The sequence below is a fragment of the Gallus gallus genome, chromosome 2 (assembly GCF_016699485.2).
Source record: "Gallus gallus isolate bGalGal1 chromosome 2, bGalGal1.mat.broiler.GRCg7b, whole genome shotgun sequence".
Taxonomy (NCBI): domain Eukaryota; kingdom Metazoa; phylum Chordata; class Aves; order Galliformes; family Phasianidae; genus Gallus; species Gallus gallus.
The window spans coordinates 5,813,727-5,839,849 of NC_052533.1; the positions used below are offsets into that span (position 1 = coordinate 5,813,727).

At 46.2% G+C, this 26,123-nt stretch overlaps 1 protein-coding gene and 1 non-coding gene across 2 annotated transcripts in view; both read right to left on the minus strand.

The window, feature by feature from the left end:
• ACVR2B (activin A receptor type 2B) overlaps window positions 1-26,123 on the minus strand; it is a 125,940-nt gene that overhangs the window by 97,110 nt on the left and 2,707 nt on the right. The gene's annotated exons all lie outside the window — the stretch shown is intronic.
• MIR6600 (microRNA 6600) lies at window positions 7,999-8,108 on the minus strand. The gene has a single exon (NR_105468.1). It is a non-coding gene; the product is annotated as a microRNA 6600 (primary transcript).

Consider the following 26,123-nt stretch of genomic DNA (forward strand, 5'->3'; position numbering starts at 1 on the left):
ATATTATTCTGCTGGGGAACAGCAGGTGTTCAGCCATGCTTCCCTTTGGAAAAATTAGAACCTCGCTTTCTCCCCCCTGCTCCTCCTCGCACTTGGCTCCTGCTTGGCCTCAGCCGCTCTCACAGAGCCCACACTTGGGTGGCTCTTGAGCCTGGGCCTACCTAGGTGGAAATACAGCTTTTAGAGTAGACAACAAAAGCTCCATGGTGAACATCCACAGCAGATAGCACTGGTACAAACGTTGAGATCCCGCACGATGTGATTCTCGAGGGCCACAGTATGAGGAAGTGTTGTTCAACTAATTGGTTTGACTCATGGAGTTGGGCAACAGTAGGTTCTACCAGCTTGGTGCTCACCAGCATCTGCGCTAAATAATCTGCTCCAGCTTTCAGAAGGGCCCTCAAGAAAATAAAATGAGCTACTGTTAAGTACCACAAGGTCATTTTGGTCTATGTGAAGGCCATATGAAAGCTCCAGGAGGTGGCCAATGGACAATGCTGTTGGGGAATCACACATGGCACCCAATGGGAAGGGCTATGTTAAGGCTGTATCCTTACACGACACATGAACAGGATCCAGCCCTCCCTGTGGTGGGAATCATTTAAGCACACAAGAAAAGATTCTTGCCCTTGCTCCTGCTTTGCACTGCCAACCTGTAATTTGCAATTTCATTTGAGGTAAAAATAATGGAGAAGGACAGCACTATAGACAAGAAGAGAAATCCAAAACAAGACACGTAGATAATGTGATTTTACATAGGCACTATGTAAAATTCATAGGACTTGGCAAGTTAGTGCCCCCAGTCTCACGTTGGAACCATTTCACCAGAATTCCCTATATGATCTATTTCAGCAAACCCAAAGGGCCTTTCTCCTAGCATGTGTGAATACCAGCTCTCTTGGAGAACAGGGTAATTTTAAAGAACAATTTGGAGGAAGAGAAAGCAGCTTCACAGATTCATTTAAGAAACACACTGAGAGAGAGCAGCCTAGGAGACGAACAGAAGAGCCAGACAAAGGGATGGTGAAGGCCAGCATCACATGAGCAACAAGGCAAAGCACCCCATGACCTCAACAACTGGGCATGGAGCCACAGAAAATCTTTAATGACAAGGAAAAGGAGATTAAGGAAAGATGGTGTAGTGTTAGGGGCGGAGGAAACATATTGAAAGGGGAAGAAGTAGGAGTAGGATGCTCAGAGAAGTGATGCCATGGAGGGCGCTGTAGCAGGAATGTAAAGGGCTGTGGAGAGGCCAAAGGGGTAAATGCCAAGAGCTGCAACATAGGGGAGTATGCAGCATCACTGCAATTTGCCTTAAAGAAAAAAAAACAATAAAATAAAATAAAATAATAAAAAAGGCTGTAAATCTATGTTTGACGTGTCTTCCACTCAAGCCTCTACTGAAAGCTGCTATTTGCTGTTGAAAGCACGTATTAGAAAGCCAACAGTACCAACATTTCATCTGAACACATTTAAAACATTTTGAAGCTGTCGTTACAGTCCTCTTCACTAATAAAAAGGTGAGAGGGAAGAGTGATAGGCTGAAGTGGTTTTATTTCAGCTCTTCAGAGTCAAAACAAACATCATGAAACTTGGGGGAACATTAGTCTAATACAAGCCTTCGATTACTAATTTGAGACCCATTTATTTAAGCCTATTGTAAGAAAGGCATCTAAAGTTATAAAATCACAAGACATTTCCAGTGATTTTGCCAGTTTTTATTGCCAATAATGATTACTGTCTCTATTACGGGCCCCAGTTAGGACTCTATTATACTGGACTCTTTATAAAATACAATCTGTACCATTAAAAGTCTACCTGGCTGCCTTACAGCAGCTGGTTGACACAAAGAGGAATAGCTAATAAAGAACTGAAAGGAGGTTTGAAAGTCTTCTATTTTCTTTTAAAGAAAATTTTAATCAAACAGGCCATTACTAAGTGGCTATATCTGCAATGCTAATAAATACACACGTAGGCTGAGCGTGCCACATTAAACTAGATTTTCTCTCTTTTCTTATCTGCAGAAAGCTCAGCAGGTTTGTGTGGAGCAGTTTGGTGCAGGTATGCAACCAGAGCTCTCAGAAGCAGCCCCAGCAGTTTAGCAGAGATTAATTTTGGAGATGGACACAGCCATAAAGCAAAGATGGACAAAATGCTAATGCAAACCAACTTGTTTTAAACTACTTTTAAGTAAGCCCCCCAGTATCATGCTTTTAGCTCCTATATCCCACCATGGGATCAATGCTCAAATCCTTCCACAGCTTCGCTTGGTACTGCATGTTCTCACTGCAGCAGCAGAAGGCACTCTGAAACAGCAGGGCACTTCTCAAGAGACGAAAAAAGGCAGGAAACCACTAAAAATGCTTCTTGAGGAAACGCAAAGGGTTTTGCTGCTGATATTCTTCAAGACAAATGGGTGTGCAGCATTCCCCACCTGCTCCGCCAGGATCACTGTGAGCAGCATACGTGGAAAGGATACAGAAAGAAACTCAGGCTGCTGGGAAGAAGTACGGGGTGTAAATATAGTACTGAAACTGGAAGTCTTACAATAAGAGATGGAGAAGAAATACTTGCGTACCCCAACCATTTCATATACCTGCCCAAATACCCTCTGTTCATCTAAAACTTTGACAGAGACACTGAATCAAGGTTGACATCGAAGCACAACGCCTAGCATTTGTTTTCTAAAAATTAGTTATTGGCAGCATCTGAAACGCACTGTGCCACCGCAGCTAATAGCTCTAACACAAATTACAATCACAGAATTCACTTTTTAGCTGCTCAGATCAAGTGCAACAAGCATGTGTTTGTCAGCCCCACCACAGCTCGAGCTAGCAGCATTCCTGACATCCGATTATGTTTCATTCTGCCTTTGGCAGAAGTTTGGAGTTTCCTTCTTGAAGTTGTATAATAGATACTTTTGATTCATAATTGAATGGGAGATTATAATCAACCTTGGGATGTTCGCTCGCTGATGGAATAAAGCCTCTAAGTCCACTATAAATATTTATAATTTTTTCCACATTTGTTAGTATAATTAAAGGGAAGGAAATTCAACGCAACAGTTGGGGGAGGGAGGGAAGTAAAACCTGTTATTTACAGTGTCCTTTAAAATTAAATGTATAGGCAGTAATTGCTTATTATACACACTGTTATTCAACCAGCAACACGCAGAAAACAGAGCCAAGGAGAAGAGCCTACAGCTTACAAACACCCTTCAACAACGCATCCTGAGCGGTCATTCAGACAAGAAAAGGCACAGAGCATCGTGTTCATTTCCACCAGCAGACACTACAAGATGCTACTGCAGCAGCTCAGTATTGTTTTACAGCACCCTGTGAATGACTGCGCAACGTTAGCGGCTACCAGGCCCATTTAGGAGCATTTTATACTGCTCCAAGACAAATGCAATTGGCCCTGTTATCACTACATATAAACCACCCACGAGTCCCTGGCAGAAACACAAGGGCACATAGTGGGAAGGGAAATGCTGGTTCCAACCTTGCTGCTCCTCTTGGAGAACAGCACCCATCACCTGGTAACTAACTTCACAAAGGCAGACAACAGCTGAGAAATTCCCAGTATACGCTGCAGTTCCAGAAGAGGAACACTGATTTTCAAAGAGGTTGAATATTTTGACTTAAGGCTTTTAAGACTCATCTCCAACAAGAAAAATGGGCATTGACAGGACAAGAGAAGAGAGTTTCAAACTAAAAGAGGGGAGATTTAGATTGTGTAAAAGGAAGAAGGTTTTCACAATAACAGCAATGAGGCACTGGCACAGATTGCCCAGACAGGTGATGGGTGCCCCATCCCTGGGGACACCCAAGGTCAGGTTGGACAAGGCTCTGAGCACCTGATGGAGCAGTGGGTGTCCCTGTTCATCGCAGGAGAGTTAGACCAAGTGATCTTTAAGGGTTCCTTCCAACTCAAACAATCCTATGATTCCATTCTGTTTCTGTCAGCTATTCCTTCTTCCTTTAAATAATACATGCGTCTGTTAAAAAAGGGCAGTGCTTTATTTTTAGACCATCCTACAAGACATAAGAAGGCACCTGCTAGTCTTTAATTCTGATACTGGGAAGCTTTGGGAGCCTGTAACAATGGGGTGCAGGCAGGAGCTGGTCCCACTGTACCCAGAAGGAATTACATGCTCAGAGAAAGTGCCAAAAACATGCCCAGCTTTCTTCAACTGCCTGAAATGTGCTGCCAGAAAAGTGAGGAGAGGAAGAAACAAAACAAAAACACTGAAGTGCTATTGCCTGGAAACCACTTTAATGAAAGTCGCTGCAGAATATGACAAGATACCTAACCTGTGCTGACAGAGGAAACAGGGAAATGAAATCCACACAGCCACTTTTACGTGTCCTCCGCTATAAAAATAGCTGGATAATAACCATTTCGCAGCTGAATATGTTTGAAGGATCTGACACCTCTCTGAATGTAAAGACTGTTGTGGTGTGGGGAGAAGCCTTTCTGGAAGCATCAGCTTTGAGGCAGGAAGATCCTTCTATACTGCCACTGCAAAGGACAAAGAGCTTACTGGAATTAAGGGATGTCTCAGTCCCTTCTCAAGAAAACACTCCTTCCTATTTGATTTGTTACAAATAGGCTTCCAATTTTCTTCCTTTCCAACACAGGAGCGTGGTACGTTTCTAAAGGATGCTGATTTTTGGGAGGCACCATGCTTGCTGCCCAGCCTCCATCAGCTCCCTACCCTGGGAATGAGAGCAGGAACCAACTACCATCTCTCTCATTTCATTCAAATTCATTCCTCTGCAAAAAGGAGTTTCTCCTTTTGGTGCTGAAACTGAACTCCCATCCAGGGATTTGATAAGCAGTGCTGAGTTAGGCTGATAAAACCCTGACTCCAGTCGGCAGCGCGGGGCAGTCAGATGGCAGGATCACATCAAGAACAACAGACATGGAAAAGGTCAGCCCTCCAACCTTTTCCCATTAAGCCCTTCCTAGAGCCAAGCATAGTTTGCTTGCTGGATATAGCAGCATCCCCAAAACCACAGCGATACATGGGCTTTAAAGTCCATCGTCAAACCTAAAACAATAAATGCCACGTCAGATGTGGCAGCATAGGCTGAGGGATATTCTGCTCAAATAAAACTAAATATGTTCTAAAACCGCCCCATTGGATAGTTGTGTCCACCTGGCACTTGAGACCTCTCCACTGCCTACCTGGGAGCAGCGTCCTGCTATGCAAAAAGCCCCTTGTTTGCTCCGCACGCAAGCAGCAAGAAGCTAACCAGGACAGTAGCATCACTAGAAAGCCCAGTGACAAGCCTCACTCTGCTCTTGTTCCACTGGAACCACAAAGTGGCCCAGGCAGGTGCTAGCACTCAAGCCCAGCCCTATTGCTAAGCATCAGACCCATTTACTGGAGGATTTGCAGGTATCACTGCAGTGCGGTGCTTCTTCCAAGAGGCTCCAACCATATGCTGCACTTTCAGTTAAAGAAAGGAGCCAATTTTTCCTCTTTTTCTGGCAACACCCAGTACATGTTGAGTACACTCTGTGGTCAGCTCAAGCTGGAGTCCAGCTAAGCAACATAACTCAAATGCCACTGAACTGAGCAGGGGTTTGACCAGATGAACCCAGAGGCCCTGCCAACCTCAACCACTTTGTGATGCTTTGAAAAGCCATTTTGCAACCTAGAAGACACCATCACAGCATTCTCCATGTGCGGGAAGAGACCTGATCTGCAGCAGCACCATCCTGGTACCTTATATTCTCATAAGCGCCATCCCTGAGGACAAAGAGAGACTCAGCAGAACACCACTAAACCCCCACCAGCTGACCTCCTCTTCTAGTGATAGGACAAGAGGTAATGGCCTCAGGTTATGCTAAGGGAAGTTCAGGTGAGATCTGTGTCCAGGTATGGAGCCCCCAGTACAAGAAAGACAGAGAGCTGCTGGAGAGGGTCCAGAGGAGGGCCACAAAGATGATCAGGGGGCTGGAGCACCTCCCCTGCAAAGACAGGCTGAGGGAGCTGGGCTTATTCAGCCTGGAGAAGAGAAGGCTGCGGGGTGACCTCATTGCAGCCTTTCAGTACCTAAAGGGAGCCTATAAACAAGAAGGGAGTAAACTCTTTGAAAGGGTAGATAGCAGCAGGACAAGGGGGAAAGGTTTTGAGTTGAAAGAGGGAAGATTTAGGTTGGATGTTAGGGGGAAGTTCTTTACCAGGAGAGTGGTGAGGTGCTGGAATGGGCTGCCCAGAGAGGTTGTGGATGCCCCGTCCCTGGAGGTGTTCAAGGCCAGGTTGGATGGGGCCCTGGGCAACCTGGTCTAGTAAATGGGGAGGCTGGTGGCCCTGCCTGGCAGGGGGGTTGGAGACTCATGAACCTTGAGGTCCCTTCCAACCCAGGCCATTCTGTGATTAGGAACAGTTTCTTCTCAGGAGTGGCAGTGCACTGGCACAGGCTGCCCGGGGAGGTAGGTGGTGGAGTCATCGACTCTGGAGGTGTTCCAGAACCATGGAGATGTGGCACTGAGGTACACTGTCAGTGGGCATGGTGGGATGGGTTGGGGTTGGACTTGGTGATCTTACAGGCCTTTTCAACCTTAATGATTCTATGATTCACACGCTGGATAGAAACCAAGGGGTACCCGGCCCCACATCACTGCAAGAAAACCACAGTTGGGGGCACTAGGAGTGGAAACGCTCAGTGAGAGCATCTGCACTGCCACATCCACAACTGAAACGTTAACCTGGATCATGACCAACAAGACGCCAGGCTGCCCTGAGGCTGCTTGGCAGAGGGCACCAGTGGAAAGCCCCATTTGCTGCTCGGGGTGTGGCTTCTCCACGATTTTCCCCCAGCCAGAGATGGAGAAGCAACAGAACAGCTGCAGCAGAGAAGAGATGGATACATTTTTTTCCCCCCCTTTTGGTCCAGTTCCCTGTCATAGTGTAAGTAATCTCTGCTCTCATCATTAAGAATGCTTGCAATGACTGCAGAACAGAAACCTGCTTTTCTCCATCAAGTCCCCCTCCCCTGTCTTGGGCTAACATCTATTTTTAAGCTTTCATTTCTCGTCCGGAGTTTTCGGCTTTTGTGTTTTTTAATTGAACCTCTCTGTACTACACACAAGCCTTCCACGTAATGAAGTAAACAGCACCACAATGCATTCCTCAACACTAGCTGAACCACTAAATAGCTGCTTGTAGTTGGAGGCTGGAGCAGCTGGGTGTTGGATTACAAACGAAAAACAAATGCCAAGGCATGGCCATAGTATGTGCAATACATTGATGACCTACAGCACCAAGCTCTCCACGCTTAAATAACTCCTCTGAAAGCAGGCTGCCCATTCAGAATGTTTTACAGCTAAGAGAAGAGAGCTTGGTTTGTGCTTGCAAGGCACATTTTAAAAATGCACGGGAAAGTTGTCGCATGATTTTTGCACAAGCAGAAATTACACTGGAGGGGCAGGGGGGAAATTCATGCTGCCAGGGCAGAATTTCACGCTTATGAACCGCTTCCAAAGGGTCCCTCCCACCAGAGCCAGGCTCAGTGCAGGCAGGGGGAGGATTTCCAAGGCCACTTGAGCCCCCCCCAAAAATCTTCCTTTTTCAAGCCTACAGAACAGCAGTGCTTTTCTGGGTGTGCAGAGTATGCAACCGAGAGCTGCAAACAGTACGCACGGCGCTTTCAGCACTGTATCAGCATAACACAATCTGGAGCACAGCTAGTAGAACCAGCTATGTAGTTCCCCGGGTGCTTTCAGGTTTCAGACAAAGTCTCTGACCTTGCATACAGTGGGAAGAAATGTGTGTCTTCTCTCAACCCGTAACTGGAGCTAAGTTAAAGCAGCTAGCAAGTAAAATCTGCCCCAAACCTGTATTTTTTTCCATAAGGTAACAACTGCACAATGGCTATAAGCCACTCTAAAATCATAGCAGGGAAGCTCTCATCCACAGTTATGCAAAGTCCCAGGAGGCACTTAATCATGTCCTCATGAACATCACTGGTGTTCTCATCTCCAGGAACATTTCTAGAAGGGGAGGATGTGGGAGCCCGTCTCACTGCAACATGTCTGTTCAGCTGCAGAGCCATGGCTCCCACTTGCCTTGCCTTCCCCAGAATCCCAGCATGGCCCAGTTTAAAGCTGTTGTCTAAAGCCACCTACTGCCAGACCAAAAGCAACATCTCAACAATTCATCTTGGTGCTGCAGTGTTAGCTGCAGGAGATTACACCATGCAATGACTTCTCTGCAACAAGAAATGCATGGCCAACACTCCCATCTCACTTGAGCTTAATTCATCTTTGCTTTCTTTTTGTTGTTGTTTTTTGGCGTTTCTTTTTGGGGAGGCAGGATTTTGTTTAGTTTTCTTTTAAATACTGGGTTAAGTGCAAAGCAGGAACGTCTCAATACTCAAAGACTAACTCAAGTTGTTCTGAGAGAGCAACTTATACCATATCTTGGCAGTGGGTAAGATGCAACCAGAAGCATCCCACCAGCACTGCTCACCTCTCTGTCATTTGGTTGCACAAAGTTGCAGACAAGTGAATTCATCTCAGGCAGGATACATGACAACCTAATTTACTGCCTGATCTAGTGGTTGGCAACCCTGTCTGTGGCAGGAGAGTTGAAACTGGATGACTGTTGAGGTCTCTTCCAACCTAAGCCACTGTGTGATTCTGTGACTGCAGACAAAGAGCTCGCACAGCACAAAAAGCTAATGCAAGAAGAAAGGAAAAACAACACTCCCATCTGTGTTTGCCTTATCATCAGAAAACGTAGGGATTAAGAGGTGACCCAAACTTGAAAGAAGGCCGTTTAAGAAGGGAGTCAAAAAGGACACACAGTTTACAAGTCTGAGTTTAGCCAAAAAACAATCCTGAAGCCACCATCTGCTCTACACTTGGTCCTGACCCACACAGTTGCCTCCCACTGCTCAGGCAGGGAAGACTCCAAACAGTTCATCATCATTTGTGCGTAATGATTAAAGAGTGCCCAAGATACACTATTGGGAAGGCAGAACATTTAAAGAAGCTGGATAAAGCCCAGGAGCATCAGACTGAGATAGACACAGAGAAACCTTCAGAGGAAACAGAGACATGCCAGCCTGGATGAAGATCAGCTCAAGTCTACCTGTCTCTGATGGAGCCCTTCTCCCCATTCCATCCCCATCTGATTTATCTCAGTTTTTGTAAATTTGCCCCTTTTTCACTCTTCTGCTGGGACAGCCATTGAGCAGAGCAGAATCAACTCACAAAGCAGGGAGGACAACTGCAGGGAAAACTCCAGAAGTGTTTCCAAGCCAATCTACTCAATGGAGCTAAAGCAGCTCATTCATTTTGTGATGACAGTTGGAGAGGTTGGTAGCACTGCTTTTAAAAAGGAGGAAGAGTCTGGATGAATTTTAAGAATGCAAACATACAGAATAAAAGCAAGTTTGATTCAGCTATGCCTTCCAATTAGAGGGCATTCTAAAACATGACCCTGTCAGGACAACAGCAGGTTTTCCAAGCAGGGATTTTAACCCAACGCAACTCCTTGTAGGAAGGAAAACTACGAAGCCACACCAGCAGCACAGTGGGAAAGGTTCCCCACAGGATGTGGAAGGGATAGGGCAGCAGCCACCTCCCAGGCCAGTTCTTGAGGTGGGCAGGAGCAACTCTCCTCCTGGTGAGAGGTCAGTGAAAGCATATGTAGGTGGACAGTGCAAGTCTTTCCTGTAGAGTAAAAATAGCCTCATTTTATACCGCTGTCATTCACCCTTAAGATTAAGATGTCGCAAGAGAATGTGGCAACCCAGAACTGGTCCTTTCCATACAGAACCTCCCCTTTTCAAAGCAGCAAAACATCAAGTAACATCAGGTCAGCCTCAAATGGGATTTCTCTTTCCCTGCTCTGACTGCAAGCCACTTACCCGGCTTACCTCGAAGGACACGCAGCACAGATCAACTGAGGTGAGGCCTGACAGGACAAGGGCTACACCATTCCCTTCCCAGGCAGCAGCTCTGCACATACACACCCTGACCTTTGCGTTCTGCAAAAAGATGATTTTTTTTTTTTAAACTTGAAAAGGAGGAGGGGGGAGGTTGCAGGGTGCTTGGGGAGGAAAGTAGCTGTCGCTGGGTTTTGGAGCAACATCTCCATTACAGAGACCTTCCCCACACCTGGTTTTTGTCTTTTTCTTGGCCGACTCAAAGGCAGGATTTCCAAAGTTTGCACTTCCAATGACAAATGAGGGAATTAGCTCATCAAACGTTTTCAGGGTCAGCGTAAGTCCAACTTACAACCCTGGCTAGAAGCCATCAGAGCTCATGATGGTAGTGAGCCCCATGTCTTTATGGCTGCAGATGGAAATAGTAAATATAATTTAGATAGCTACTTCTCATGCTAAGATACCCGCCCGAGACTTCTAAACACCTTTAAAGATAACTTCCCCCCCATGCTTTTCTGAACCAGGGATTCTCATATGGTGCTTGGGGATCCACCAGGCTGTCAGTACCCTACAGCAAGTGTAGGATTCCCACTACATGTCTGACCACAGATATGAATTTATCCATAAAAACATCAAAGGGGGCAATGTCCTGGATCTTTTCTCCATTACAGTATACTAACACCTAAATTCCTCCCAGCTTTGGCCCTGTTGCTTCAAATCTATCCCCTGCAGAGCTGGTGCATTAAAATCTGCAAGAACTTCTGTGCAAAAGGGCCCCTGGGTGCTCAGTGAAGAGCTATCCATGCCACTGGCCTTCTTGCTTCTCCGTACACCCAATGGTTGGCTTGCTTGTCCAACCAAAATGCCATGTGCTTTCAATGGGAATTTAACAGATGAGCAAAGAGACTTGCAGGAGATGTAGCTATTAAAAGCAGTAAGTTGTGTGATGATACCAAGATCCAGAGGCAGAAGAGGTGCAGAAACAAAAAAAAGCAAGGGAAGTGGTGAAAGGAAACATCAACGAGCTGCCTTGTCTCTCTTCCTGCAAACCTTTTCGACTACTCCACTCTTTCCTCTGCAAATCACACTGATGTTTGGAATTCCTAATGGCCCCCTTCCTCTCTCCCCCTGGGAACCCACAAAGAGGGCAATTAAGCAAAAGGAAAACAAAACAAGAACGCTATTTATTTATTATTTAAGAACCTTTGTATGCTACTAAACTGCAGTTTCATTGTAAACATTCACTTGCTGCCACTGGGCCAACTTTGGCAACAGAAAGGAACTGCTCTTTTCCCCTTTCAGATTCCTATCTGGTAGAGAAACGCAAAGAAGTCAGGCAAACATCTATTTCCAGGCCTTGACTTTTTCTTTTTTTTTGAAGTACCATTTAAAAATAAAACCAAAAACATTACTTTCGTGACACTGACTGCAACACTGCGAGCCCACAAGGCCTCAGTAAATATTTTTTAAGATGAAACTTGCAAGAAAAGATAATACTTGGGACCTTTATAGGGCTTTGTCAACATAACACAAAAGTTCAAGTAGAAAAGACAGAGTGATTGTTTCCCTTATTTTCCAAAGATAGAAGAGAGGAAAAGAGATGCCTTAACATTTCATTAAGAGGAGATTTCCTTGGGAGACCTCTCTGAGAAGCTCCCATTAACTCACTCCTCCAACTTCTGTGAAGCGACATCAACAACAATCATTTAATTTGCAGCCTGGATAAAAGGCACTTCCAAAGACACAAAGGTAAGAGAGAATGTTGGTAGGGCACTGCCAGCTTAATTCAGTGCAGTTACCTTCTGCCTGCTTGTGGTTTAACTCCTGATAGCTCATCCTCCCCAAAACAGCAAACTGCTGTGGATAACTGTGTGCCAGATGCCACAGGGGAAGAGCAGGGAGCAATTAGTGTCAGTGTCTGTATGTACGAGCAGGCCCTCCAATGTCTTTAAATTGCAGATAAAATGCATGGGATCACAGCAGGCAATGCCCAGACTGTGCTGAACTGTTTCAAGGTGGCTGGTGGAGCTGCCCCAGGAACACAGATGCTCCAGCCCCATAGAGTTGGTAAAGCTCCTTTCCAGGGCCCTTTGAACATTAGGAGGACCAGAAGAAATATGCACAAAGAATTGCAAGCATCCACCTCCAAACAGCCATTCGAGAGGAAGATAAATAAAAAGCCTTCAGCATGCATAGTGTTAGGGACTCCTGACTAACAGCAAGCCATTTGTCACTCAGACTCCATGGAGGTCCTCAGAGAGGACCTTCCCTCCATGGGGACAAAGAGGGAGAGGCTCCCCTGTTTGAGAAGCTCCTCCATTTCCAGTTGTTGCTCCTCATGGCTGGAGGAGCCCAAGTGTGTGCCTGTGGTGGAAAGGGCAAAGGAGCAGAGTTCATTGCACAAGAAGAGGGACAGATATAACAACCACTACATGACAACTCGACTCTTGCAGTGGAGAAGCTGCGAGAGGGTCCCCACCTGCAGCACCCATCACCTCCTCTAGCAGGCAGGAGGACGGGTCCGTTGTCAAAGGTCCCAGAGCAACAGTTGTTACAGCTGTCATCTCTACTGGACTGACCGCAGGCTCTCCTACACTGCAAAATGGAAACAAACATCTGTGGAGATACGTAATCTGTAGAGGAGCCTGGATCTCCCAGCTCTGCTTCTGCTGACAAGCTCAGCAGCGCTGCCCATAAAAACAGCCTGACACGTTCCTAACACACAAATAAAAAAAACCCACCAGGCTCACCTGCTTTTGTTCTGACAAGTGAGAAAATGTTTACTGAAGTCAGAACAGAAAATTTCTTCCAAAGACAGAGGAAGGCGGAGAGAGCGCATCCAAAGAGAAGCAATAAGAAAAAAAAAACAGACAAGTTGCATGAGAAATGTTAAAAGAAAAAGGTTAATTAAATTAAAAATAAACACAACCTGAGCCCACCCATCTATCACTTGCTAGGGGCTGCATTTCCCATTAGGAAAAACCTGCTGCAAACCCCCCATAAGCGGTGCTCAAACTGGACACGCAGAGGAGGTGACCAACACGAGGTACAGAGTCCCACGTTGTGTAGGAGGTGCCTGATCCGACAGAAGACCTACAAACTCCACCCAGCACTGCCCTACTTGCAGGTTATTTTGCTGGCAGAAAATAAGGATGATGACTGGGAATATCTCATTGGCTCAGGGTTATCAACTATGTTCCTTCCTGGAAACCACGGCCTTTGTGGAAAGCCTCAAAGGGACCAAAGCTGCTCATAATCACCCATCCTTCAAGCAGCATATTAACCCACAGCAATGAGAAGCTACTAGCAATAGGGTTGCACCCCCCAAAAAAGGCAAAACCAAACAAAATCTGCTTGAAGAAAGCATGAAAAGGACAAGCTTGATGTGCTGCTGTGACCAGCCGACAGCAGCCAGCCTGTCCCTGGACATAGAATCATAGAGTCATAGAATTGCTCAGGTTGGAAAAGACCTTAAAGACCATTGAGTTCAACCTCAACCCAACCATACTACTAACAACGCTCAGCTAAATCATGTCCCCAAGCACCACATCCAAACAGTTTTTAAGCACATCCAGGGATGGTGACTCAACCTTCAGATGTGGTGGCATTAGCTCCTGTCCTTTTCTTCCTTCACAGGGAGTTTTGTCTGCTATGAACCCATCTCTCAGAGATATTTAGAAAAGATGTAAAATGCTACCTTCCATCTCAAGAACAGCATTTTCCAGCCCTCAAGCAACAGGAGAAGATGAAAAGCACACAAATGCCACCAACGCGCATTCTCACACCTGAAACCTTGAAAGCAAACAAATACAGGCCATGTATATTGGTCGCTGTTTGCTTGCAGTTGCCAATATCTAAAGCCATGTTGGCAGGTTTTAGTGGGAGGGAGGGAGAGAGCAGGACAACAAACTCATCGTTTTTAACACTGACAAGAATCTTCTGCTCAGACCCGTACATCCAACACAGCAGTGGGATGGGAAGGAGCGGCAGTATTTCATGCTCCCAGACCCACGGTCTCCATCTATAATCAGCTCTCCAGTACCACCACACGCTTCAGAAGAAGACCCAAGGAGATTTATAGGAGGCTGCTCCTGGATTACAAGTCCCCAAGGAAATTTTCCTCCCAACACCCACATGTCAGAGGTAGATTTATGCCCAACTTATAATAGACTCTATTCCTCGGAGACAACTCCTTGTCTTCAACCCCGCTACCAATGCTGAAACTGGAGGTTCCATTTGTTTTAACAGTTGTGGAGTTTATAAATACTGAAAGCAGCACTCAATTTAGGCTGGAGACAGTTAAACTAGCTCAGACCAATAGGAGGCCAAGTGCTAAAGGGCAGTAATGAGACGATGACACGTTCATAACCTAAAGCTTTCATTAAAAACACGCAGCCTGAGAAAGCTCTCCTGTTCTGAGCAGAAGTTTTTGCTTCTCCTAAATACTGGAAGAGCAAATTTTTGTATGAACCAGTAAAGCCTGGGGAGAGCTCCTGCGGAGCAGCACACAGATCTGCCCCACAAAGTGGGGAAGCACCAGGCAGGGGGCTGTAAATGAGGCGGGACACAAAATATTTCAACCACCACTCAACACTTTGGGATACATCCACGTGGCAAGGAGGCGCTAACAGTGGTATGAGCATGAGGTTGGGAGCCCTAAGAAAGCCAGTGTGGGGAAAAGAAGGATTCCTGAAAAGGAGATGCTGATGCCACACACCCATGGGCAACGTTTCTCTATTCGTAAGCACAACACAGTCACTTCTCCAGGTGATGGTATTTTTACCTTTAAAAAGAAACAGATGATCTTTAAGGTCCCTTCCAACCCAAACCATCCCATGATTCTATAAAACACTGAGTGAAGCCATGGCATGCAAACTAACCTGCTGCAAAACCAGGAGCTTGCCACAGAACCTGAGCTGGAAGCGAAGCTACCTCCATGGAGAATTATTAACACAATAACAAGCATAGGCATTTACCTCCCAAATACTTTTCCTGTCCTAGCATACAATGGGAATGTTGAGATGATCTAGAGGGAACAAATCCCTGCTTTAGGCCATCAGACCATGGACTTCAGGTCACCCAGGTCACCACCAAGTGGGCATCACTCCCACAGAGCACATCTCTGCTGTGATCCCATCCGTGCAGGCAGAAAACAATACATCCATACCCCACTGGTGTGGTACTTTGGGATCACAGTCTTCAGGATGCCCAACAGTGAAACTGCCACACACTGCAGAAAAGCAGCTCATTACAGGGATGATCCAATAGTGCTGGTTCTGCTTCTACAAGTTTCTAAGCCCATGTGAACGTCTCAAGGACAGCCACTTTCACAGCATCACACACCCAAATAGAGGGGAAAAGGAACCAAGACCTAGCCTCCAGAACCCTGCACACGAAGCTCTGCCAAAGCATGAGTTTAACTTTTATAGCTGTGCAAAATCAGATCAAACTGTCCATTAAGTGAGGAAGATGAATTTATCTATCCAACTAGAAAAAATATCTGCTGGTTAAAACAGCAGCCAAACTAAGAGGTTTTAAGCTCTGGCTATGTTTTACAATGCAGAACTCAGAGCCACAATAACATGTCCTGGGGAGTGCCAACATGCGCACTAATGAAAACAAGATCCAGAATACAGACAAGGGACAAAAGCACACAAGCCCCTTTCCCTCACAGTTCTGCCCTATGACCATCACAACAGAGCTCTGTTTGGTTTTGTTCATTCCCCCCCCCCCCCCCCCCCCCCCATAAATCAAACCCTTTGGTTTGGGTTGAAAGAGATGAAAGAACCTGCTTTTCAAATTATATTTTAGTTTCATGAAGTTTTGCATATTTATGTTGTTTTTTTGGTTGACTTTTTTCCCCCCCCAACAGAGCAACCAGAAGAAGCGCTGTTCCCTCCAGAACAGCCACCTCTGAGGTCTTTTCAATAGAAGAGAAAGAGGTGGCTGAATCAACTCTTCACAAGGGTAGATAAAGGCAGGACAGGGGGAAATGGTTTGAAGTCGAGGGAGGGAAGACTTACGTTGAGCATCAGGGGGAAGTTCTTTACCAAGAGAGTGGTGATGTGCTGGCACAGGCTGCCCAGAGAGGCTGTGGATGCCCCGTCCCTGGATGCATTCCAGGCCAGGTTGGATGGGGCCCTGGGCAGCCTGGTCTAGTATTAGATATGGAGGTTGTTTGGCCCTGCATGCAGCAGGGGGTGGGAACTTGATAATCCTTGAGGTCCCTTTCAACCCAAGCCATTCTATGATTCTATGAATGCCCCAGTTCTAAAAACCACAGCGACGAATGGGAACATTGTCCACAAAGAGCCTCGCAAACGGGAGACACCAGCAACCAATCCCATCTTCAGACCCTTCCCCTCTGCAGTATTCACAGATGAGAAGAAAGGAAAGTTCTGACAGAAATTCACATACAGTCATACGTTTAAGAAAGCTAAGCGCAAAGATTGATTAGAGTGTTCCGCTGCTTTAATAAAGAGCCTAATGATGTCCAAATTACAGTGGAGCTCAATTGTGTAACCAAGGAGCCAAGATTTCATCCCTGATAAGGACATGGATTTCTGTCTCGCAGGAGAAGCCTGCAGTTCACTAACAAAGATGACCTTTTATATTATACCCTTCAAGGCCACAATTAGCCAGAGAAATACTGTACTAACTTGGCAACATGAGTTTTTGTACACTGTGCTAATTTTTAGCAGAATCTTGCCAAGACCATTACCATTTCCTAGCAAGGAAAAAAAAAACCTACAAATACAAAACCCACTGCTCTCCAGACCCAAATTACTTTCCACAACTCAATGCAGTTTTAATTAAGATGATTCAATTACAGCAGAAATGATTAAGATGATATCCTGCAGCAAACCACTAAAGGTATAACACCTTAATCCAGGAGAAACTGGCATACACATATCCACAATAAAGTATTCATGAAAAGCTCGAATTTTACACATGAACCAATTTTACATCACTCAAACAATACCTTGGGAGATATTTGTCAAGAGGAAAAAAACAGTGACATCCATCAACAGAGCACAGTTTTTCTTAGACTACACAGAAAGAAATCTACACAGAAAAATTGAAAAGGCTACAATTACTTTGACAATGTTTCTACAGCTCAAAGGAATTTGGGGGTTGAAATAAATGGTTTCCTTCTCCTTCCCAGGGCTCCCAAAATCAATTTTATATATAATTCTCTCTCTTTTTTTTCCCCCCTTTCCTTCTCTTTTTTTAAACAGAAGTCAGATCAGAAATACATGTGAAATCAGGTCGCTGCAATAATCACGTACATGGTACATTTCCACTCTTGCCTATTAACTATGAGGGTTTAAATGAATGAGGAAAATCTCAGATCCATATTTCACCAGTGGAAATTATTAATATAAACATAGCACCGTTCAGCTTTAAACCTCGCAGTCCTACTGGGCCTCTTCTCCCTCAGAGAAGGGAGAGAGGCACAGAATTACCAGGCAGGGCTCATGAGGCAGCTGTGTAGAGGGACATACCCATTGAGTGGGCAGTATTGCTGGATGGTTGGACTAGATTATCTTAATGGTTCTAAGCAGAACCTTAATGGTTCTGCTCTGTTACAGGGAAGCCTCTGGGCAGCCTGGTCTGGAGGTTGGCGATCCTGCACATAGCAGGGAGTTGAAACTTGATGATCATTGTGGTCCTTTTCAACCCAGGCCATTCTATTATTCTATGAAGCAGTCCACTATACTTCACCTATGGGACTTCCTGGGGGGGCTGCTGGCTTATTCACACTAGCTGCTAGCTCTCAGAAGGGACAGCAATGGGAGGATAGCATAAAAAAACCCTAAAAAATAAAGAGGAAAGAAGAAAAGCAATCCACATGAGATGCTAAACACTAAATGGCCAGCCTAGGAAGGCACTAAGGGCCCAGCAGAGTTACACAGGGGCTTAACAGCTCAGAACACAAAAAAACTCAAGTGTTCTTTAAGGACAAGTGCATTAGCAACACTTGGAGATTTTTTATTTTTTTTAAGATAACTCTGGCTGCCCAGTTAAGTGCTGGCTTCCTCCCAGTAGTAATTAGCCAGAGCCAGTCCAGGTGAGAGGTTAACTTTGTATTTTTCTTTAATAGACGGAGAGAAGTCTAAATGGAGAAAGATAAAATTCCACCATAATCCTCCACCGCGGCTGCTATGAAATAACTCTTTTGTTTAATTATTATGAGCTGGATGGGCAAACACTGGATCCCGATGGACAGAGAACAGCTGTTACTATAACAGAAAGACATTCATCTTCCCTTCCCAGGACCCTGAAACTCGACCAACAATGCCTGTAAAACGACTCCCGCCTCCCTCCCAGTTTTCAACCGCCTTTCAGATCCAGGCCTATTTTTAGATGACTTTATCTCATCGCACCGCGCTTCAAAGTTTTGCAGGTTGGCTCCTTCGAAATCATTTCCATGCACAAAAAGGGTCAGGCAATAACCGGCCCAGTTCTCCTACAAGTTTCTTCTTTCATCAGCATCCACGTTGGAGGAGCCTACACGTGGCGAGATGTAGCCTACAGCCAGATGGCAAGATGTACTGGCATCCAACTTATCCAACTCCCAAGGTAGGAGTGGTCTCATTTAGCTCCAGGGTTTACGGTTACCTTTGAAGGCCTTCTTGTAGCTGTTATTTACAAGATAAATAATCAATCCATACAGGATTGCGTGGGAAGGGAAACTCTATTGCCAATCAAAAAAGGTTTCTCATGTTTGCTTTTAGCAGCACTGCCTCCATCTCATTAGACAACAGCAGAAGCTATCTATGGAAAATTATCTACAGCCATAAAAATTATCTATAAAGGAATTCCACAGCTATTTCAGGTACAATACAAATGTTAAAAGGCCCCAGAGGAAGGGACATATAGGGATAAACTCCCCACTGATGCTAGTGGGCACAGTGCCAGGCAGCCAATGGTGCCATTGGTGGAAGCATTTATTTCTACTGCGATTCTTTTTTGACACCTATCACCTCCCCACAAAGGCAGATGGATCTTTGTGCCACCCGTTTTGGCCAGGAGGGGAACTGAGCTGCATGGCAACAGCAAGTGCACCCATCAGACCTGTGTTGTAAGACATTGCTTTTCTTATCATAGAATGGCCTAGGTTGGAGGGGACCTTAAAGATCATCGAGTTCCAACCTCCCTGCCGTGGGCAATGTTGTTATCTAGATCATGCTGCCCAAGATCCCATCTAACCTGAGCATTTTTATTACTAATGGGACAAAGCTTGAAATTCAGTCTCAATTGCCAAGATGCTGAAAGGTGATTAAATCTACATGGAAATTCTGTGACAAAGCTAAGAATGCTGAGCCTGCCCTTCCTGCAGCTTTGTGCTTGCACTTGAAAAAGGTGCATCAGAAGCCTAAAGAAGGGATTCACGACTATTGTAACGGCAAGGCAATAGAACAACAGCAAGAAGATTACAGAATCATTAAGGTTGGAAAGACCTTTAAGATCACCAAGCCCAACTGTCAACCCAACCCACCATGCCCACTGACCACGTCCCTCAGTGCCACATCTGCATGGTTCCTGAACACCTCCAGGGACAGTATCTCCACCACCTCCCCGGGCAGCCCCTGCCAGTGCACCACCACTCTTTCTGAGAATGTTTTTTTCTAATATCCAACCTGAACTTCTCCCAGCACAAATTAAGGCTATCACCTCACATTCTACCACTGTTACCGAAGAGAAGAAGCCAACTCCCACTCTGCCACAACTTCCTCTCAGGAAAGAGTGACGCAGTCTTCCCTGAACCTCCTCTTCTCCAGACTCAACAACCCCCCCTCCCGCAGCTGCTCCCCATCACACCTGTGCTCCAGACCCTTCATAGCTCCATCGCCCTTCTCTGGACACACTCCAGGGCTTCAATGTCTTCTTGTAGTGAGGCACCCAACACAGAACACCACACTTGATGCGCAGCCTCACCAGAGCTGATACAGAGGGACAGTCACCTCCTGCTCCTGCTGGCTGTACTCTCTCTGATACAAGCCAGGATGTTCTTGGCTTTCTTGGCCACATTGCTGGCTCACATTCAGCCAACACCCCCAGATCCATCCTCACCCAAAGGCACATACAGCAGTCCAGCCAGAGATGCTCCAGTACCACCACACCCCCATCGAGCTTCCTCTCCGGCTATCAGTTGCACCATCTGCTCTCCTCCTCTTTGCTAAGCTGTACACACACAGAAATCCCACACCAGGGCATTCCTTAAAGCCTCCATCTCTGCACTGATGCCTGTTACTACTGCCTCAAGCTCACCTTGTCAGCTCTCCCAACACTAGTACCAATCTCCTCACAATTTCACCGGAAGGATGCTCAGCTTTCTGCCTCAACATCAACTTTGCAAAGATTGAATGCCCTGGGTTCAAAAAAAGTTATCAATGGCAAATAGAGCCACTGGAGAGCAATGCAGTTTGCAGGGCTCAGCAGAGCTGCAGAGATCACGAGCCCGCAGGAGTGACCCGCAAATTGCAAAACACCAGCAGAGCACTAACAGGGCTCAAAAAGCCTGAAATGCCCTCATTTTATGCAATGCTTTCTAAAAAGGAGATGGAGCTTGATTGAACGTCTCTTCACTTCTGACCCACGTTTGTGTTCCCAGGAATTCAGACTTGTCTGCAGAGGTAAATGAGGTACATGCAAGCTATTCCTAAAAGCCAAACTGAGAAGTTTCACACGTTACACAATGCATTTTAAATAGATAATGCTGGAGGGAGGAAGGGTGAGCGGCCCAGATTGACCATTTGATAAATCAGGAACAACTGGAGCTAACTTTATCCCTCTCATCCACTCAAGAGGCTTATAATCTCACACCTTGGAGCAATAAATTAGGAGTAAGCATTGCATTAGCACTGCAGGCTCCACGAATAAAAGCTCAAAAGCAGGTTATACGATGGGAAAAGCTTTAAATTAAAAAAGTCAAGACAGTCACAACTCCTAGGATGCTACTGTGCAGTGGCAGCTATGTGCATTCATTACAGTGAGAGATTTTGCTGCTGTGGTGGTGGATAACTCAGCACAGCCCTGGGATGTCGGATTGCTCTGACAAGTGCCACAGACACACTCTTCTCTCCCAATTTTGTTACTTCCTCTACTAGACAACAGCAATACACTCTGCTTGCAGCTTTACTGGAGGAGGATTCATTCACTGCCTCTGTTGCTGTGAGCCCCTTCTTCTATTGTAACACAAGGGAAGGAATCAGATGTGAGGAGCAGAGTTCAAAATATAAGCCTTGATTTGAGCAAGAGTCCATTTAGATGGGAGATTAACATAGCTCAGACTGCAAAGAACTGCATCTTTGCATGAAGGCAGTTGGTTATTTTTAAATAAAGAGGGCCATGTATATGAACGTGGTGGTACACGTCCCTGTCTCGCAGGGTATCAAAACAACAAATGCGTGGCTATTTGGTAAACTCTGGACGTGTCATAAACTGAGAAAGAGCAACACGACATAAACATCCACAGATTCAATTTCTAGCAGCTCCTGCACCAACAGTTCAGTCCCCACTGCCCCGTTCCTGGAGGTGGGCACTCCATTGCTGGAGGTGCGTAAGGCCAGGTTGGATGGGGCCCTGGGCAGCCTGACCTGGCTGGGGGCAGCCAGCCCATGGCCGGGGTTTGGAACTGGATGGGCTTTGAGGTCCCTTCCAACCCAAACCATCCTATGATTCTATGACTCTGCTCCCTAAACCCATCAGTGAGCCAAAATCAAGGCTTTGGGTTAAGCCCCTGCAGCCCCATCCAAGAAACCTCCCACCCACAGAGCCTTCCCCTCCCCCCTCCCAGCAGAAACCTGACCTGCCCAAAACACCACCAGGCTGGGAATTATTCATGAGAGTATGCAGCTCACCCACACTCACATGCTCACCCTTTCATGGAACCATAGCATGGCTTGGGTTGGAAGGGACCTTGAAAGATCACCCAGCTCCAACCCTCTGCCACGGGCAGGGTTGCCTCCCATCAGATCAGACTGCCCAGCAACCTCTCCCTGTGGCTACTGCCTCCACCCCACTCGGTGTTTTGGGAGCAAGGACCCACTCTCTACACGAGCATCACTTCCTGAAAGAGGAGCTGTATTTCTCCAGAGCACCTAGGCATCAGGAACATGTATTTTTCCTTAAGTACCACGATGGATGGATGCCACACACAGTAACATAATCAGAGCAGCAAGACTCGAATACTGGCAAAATAAGAGGCACTTGTGTGCTGGAGGGAAGTATATTATTATTTTACAGTGTACACTGACAATTGGTGCTCTTAACTTTTAGTTTGAATTGAAACCGTGCTGTACTGAAGGAGGATGATGACAGAGAGAAAAGAACGTGAAATTGGTAAAAAAAGACCAACACTTATATTCAAATCTAGGCATAAAATGTGCTGAGTCTGCAGAATGCAGGCAGTGCTTCATCTTTAATTTACTTCTCTCTGCCCCTTTGACTTCAGCAGCTCCAAGATGACTTACAAGGAAGATTTGGGAAAGCAGGGAAGAAAGTGATAGTGATTTTTTGTTTAATATACCTTAAAGGAACGAATGACTAATGAGAACCAGAAGTACTTCAGAGTGAAGGAATAAGGAAGAGAAGAAACTGGACATCAGCTGATCCTCAATGGTTAATGGAGGATAAAGGCAGGGGAAGGAAGAGCTTGCATTGGTGCAGGCTGCAGCCACCAACACCTCTCTTAAACACATCCAATCGCACTGATGTGAAAATCTCCACATGAAGGAAGGGGTGAAAAAGAGCTTAAGTGGGAGCAGGGCGCAGAATGCCAAGTGCTGTGCTGAATAATTCAGGTACAGGCAGCACCATTGGCCAGGCAAGGAAATCACACCCCCCTGCTAGCTTTAAAATCAAAGGCCAAGGAGGGATAAAAGGGAAAGACAACACCTCTTTAAAGCAGAGATTTTTGCACTGTGGTTCCCACTTCCCAGCACGCTTTGGGACAGCGGGTGCTGCAGGAACACTGCCTGCAGAGACCTTTATAGTGTGCTGCCTTTCTCCTGACATCACTCCTCACCCCCAAAAGCAAGGGAAAGCCCACCCAAAGCAGATCTGAGGCTGTAAGGCTTTTTACACGTAAATAGCACCTCAGAGGCTGAAGCTAAAGCCTCACAAAGGCCTTCCATTTTGGTCTGGGTCACACCTAAACTCAATGGGTTGTCACCTCCTGGCTTCCACCCCTCCCAAATCACAGCACATTACTCCACCCCATGGGGATGGGCTCCCTCCCAGCAGGGTGCTGCTCCCTGTAGAAGTATTTCCAGCAAACTGCCCTACATCATAAATTCAAACAATCATTACAGTTGCAAACAACCTCTAAGATCACCTAGTCCAACTGTCCACCCACCACCAGTACCATCCATTAAGCCATGTCCCTCAGTGCCACATCTCCATGTTCCTTGAACACCTCTAAGAGATGGTGACTCCACCACCTCCCTGGGCAGCTGTGCCACTGCATCACCACTCTTTCTGAGCAGAAATTGTGCCTAATATCCAACCTGAGCCTCCCCTGGCACAACTTTAGGCCATCACCTCCCGTCCTATCACTGTTAACTGGGAGCAGAGGCCGACCTCGCCTCACCACAACCTCCCTTCGAAGAGTTGCAGAGAGAGCACTGAGGTCTCCCCTGAGCCTCTTTTCCCCCAGACTGAACAACCCCATCTCCCTCAGCCACTTTCCATCAGACTTGTGCTCCAGACCCTTCAGTTGATCAACTTCTGCAACTTTTACTGTGCAGTTACTACACTGAGCTAAAAATAATGCTCCTGAGTGCATTGGGTAGGGAGGAGTTGGATTCTGGCAGGCCAAAGAGATGCAGTGCTTCTGGAGCCCCATCTAATCATAATGCTAGGGTGGCTCCAGGTGTGGATTGCTATTAACAGGATATTTTACACATACTTCTACAACTAGGCCCTGAAATGTGACAGCCAAAACACTCGTCACTCCAGCACCTGAAAGCACAGCAACTTTGACTTCTTCCTTTTATTTGTAGCTCTCATCTTCCTGATGTCCAGGCTTCCTATGAGCAACACTACATGCACAGAGCACACAAGGCCACCTTCATGGAATCACAAAGGTTGGAAAAGACCACTAAAATCATCCAAGTCCAACCATCAACTCTTCACCACTATGCCCGTGTAGCAATTGGACAGACCAATATGATGGGAAAATGCGTTTCACCAGGGGTGTAGCAATGCAAGGATCAGCACAATAGAAAAGTGCTATAAAGGAAGGGAAGAAGATTAATTACCTGCATCAGAAGATTCCAGGTTCACAGGGGAGAAGTTTCACCAAGGAAGGATCTCCAGAAAAGGCTCCTTCCCCAGTGGCAGTCAGTCCTTAAATGGGGTCTAAGAGAGGTGCAGCCAGGCTCCACCCCTTCTGGCCACACAGCTAAATTGCCTTCACCTGTGCTCCCAGGGCTGACCAGGTCCTTTCCCCAGGTGCTCAATCAGTGGGTCAGGCCACGACTCAACAGTTCCCATTCAGACTGCTGCCCCACATCTCTCAGTGTCACGTCCACCTTTTCACTGGGTGCCCAGCCTCAAACCTCCCTGCTATCCCCTTAGGTCTCAATCAGTTATAACAAGGAGAGTGGTTTCTTCTCACCCACAACACTTCTGCAGGGGAACCAGCCCTCCAAGCCCCAGCACTCTCACCAACTGCCACCCATCCACCCATGGAACGAATCACAGAATCATAGAATGGCCTGGGTTGAGAAGGACCATAATGCTCATCTATTTTCAACCCCCTGCTATGTGCAGGGTCGCCAACCACCAGACCAGGCTGCCCAGAGCCACATCCAGCCTGGCCTTGAATGCCTCCAGGGATGGGGCATGCTCAGCCTCCTTGGGCAACCTGTTCCATGGCACTGCACTGGTCCCTGTTGGCATGGGGTGTGCGGGGGGAGGGGAAGATGGTATGAAGAGAAAAAATAAATAAATAATAAGAAGAAAACAAAGTATTTAAAAAAAAAACAACCCACAATCCAGGCTGGTCGGTTTCTTTCTTTCTTCTCCATCATCTATTCAGAGGCAGCAGGGGAGGTCTACAACTGTTGCGTCACGCCGAGCACAAAAAACCTGACAAGCGTGTTTGAGCTGATGGAGAGCAGACTGGACAGGAGGTTGGTGACAGCTTTAACACAGGGAGCAGGAGCTCGCTGCTTTAATTGGCCAACGATGGGCTGCTCGGAGCCACGAGAAATGGCAGAGATTTCAGTGTGTAAATACTTGGGCTCCCATTGAACTCTCCCTCCGGTCCACGGATCTGGAATCTGTGATCAGCACTGAGGGCAGAGCGCAGAAGGTGCTCTGAAATGGGGAAGGGGGGGGGGGCTGCGCTGTGTGAATAACACCCCTGCAAATAATGCCCGCTCGCATCTTTAACATGGCATTTTCTTCTCCACGGAGCTGTGACAATGGTTATCTCTGTGGTATAATTATCCGGATTTGATGACAGATTAAAAAAATATAGATCCCAACACCTGTTCGAGAGTTTTGTGTTTTTAAAGGCCATCGCCATTAACCTTGGGCCACGCACTTCATTGTGTTTAATTAGCAAGCTAATGAAGCCAGTTTTATTCCCTTTCTCAAGCACAAGAGGATAAGTACAAGACAGTGAAAGAGCAGGGCAGATCCATTTGCAGCACAGTTCATTGCTGCATGGCATTACTTAAACTTGCACCAAAATAAAAGTAATGTAATGGCTCGGAAAAGCGCCTTAGCGATGCATTCTGCAAGACAAATCCTTTTACACCTTCTGTATTTTCCACAGCTCCGAGATTCAAACACGATTTCTGAACATTTGGGCTGCAGAAAATTTGCAAACAAAGGGCTAAAAATGAACATAATGTTTTCCTCAATGAATCCTCAGTATTCCAAAAAATTAAGCATAACAGATTTTTTTTTTTTTTACTTTTTTTTTTTTCTTTTTTAGATAAAAGAAGAGAGGGCTGCGCTGGCTTTGGCACCGGCAGCCAAAGGAGCACCAACAATGGAGGTCAAAGTGAATTTCGAAAAGCCCACCACTTTTGCACAGCCCTCTATCTACACACGCATACACACAAAGCCCGGCTGTGCAACCCAGCAATGCGCTCCGACCTGGGGCACGGCGAGTCGGTGCCTTTCTTATTTTAGGAAAGGGAAAACTGGACAATGAGGACCGCGTCGATAAATGCTCGTCGATACGACAAGAAATGC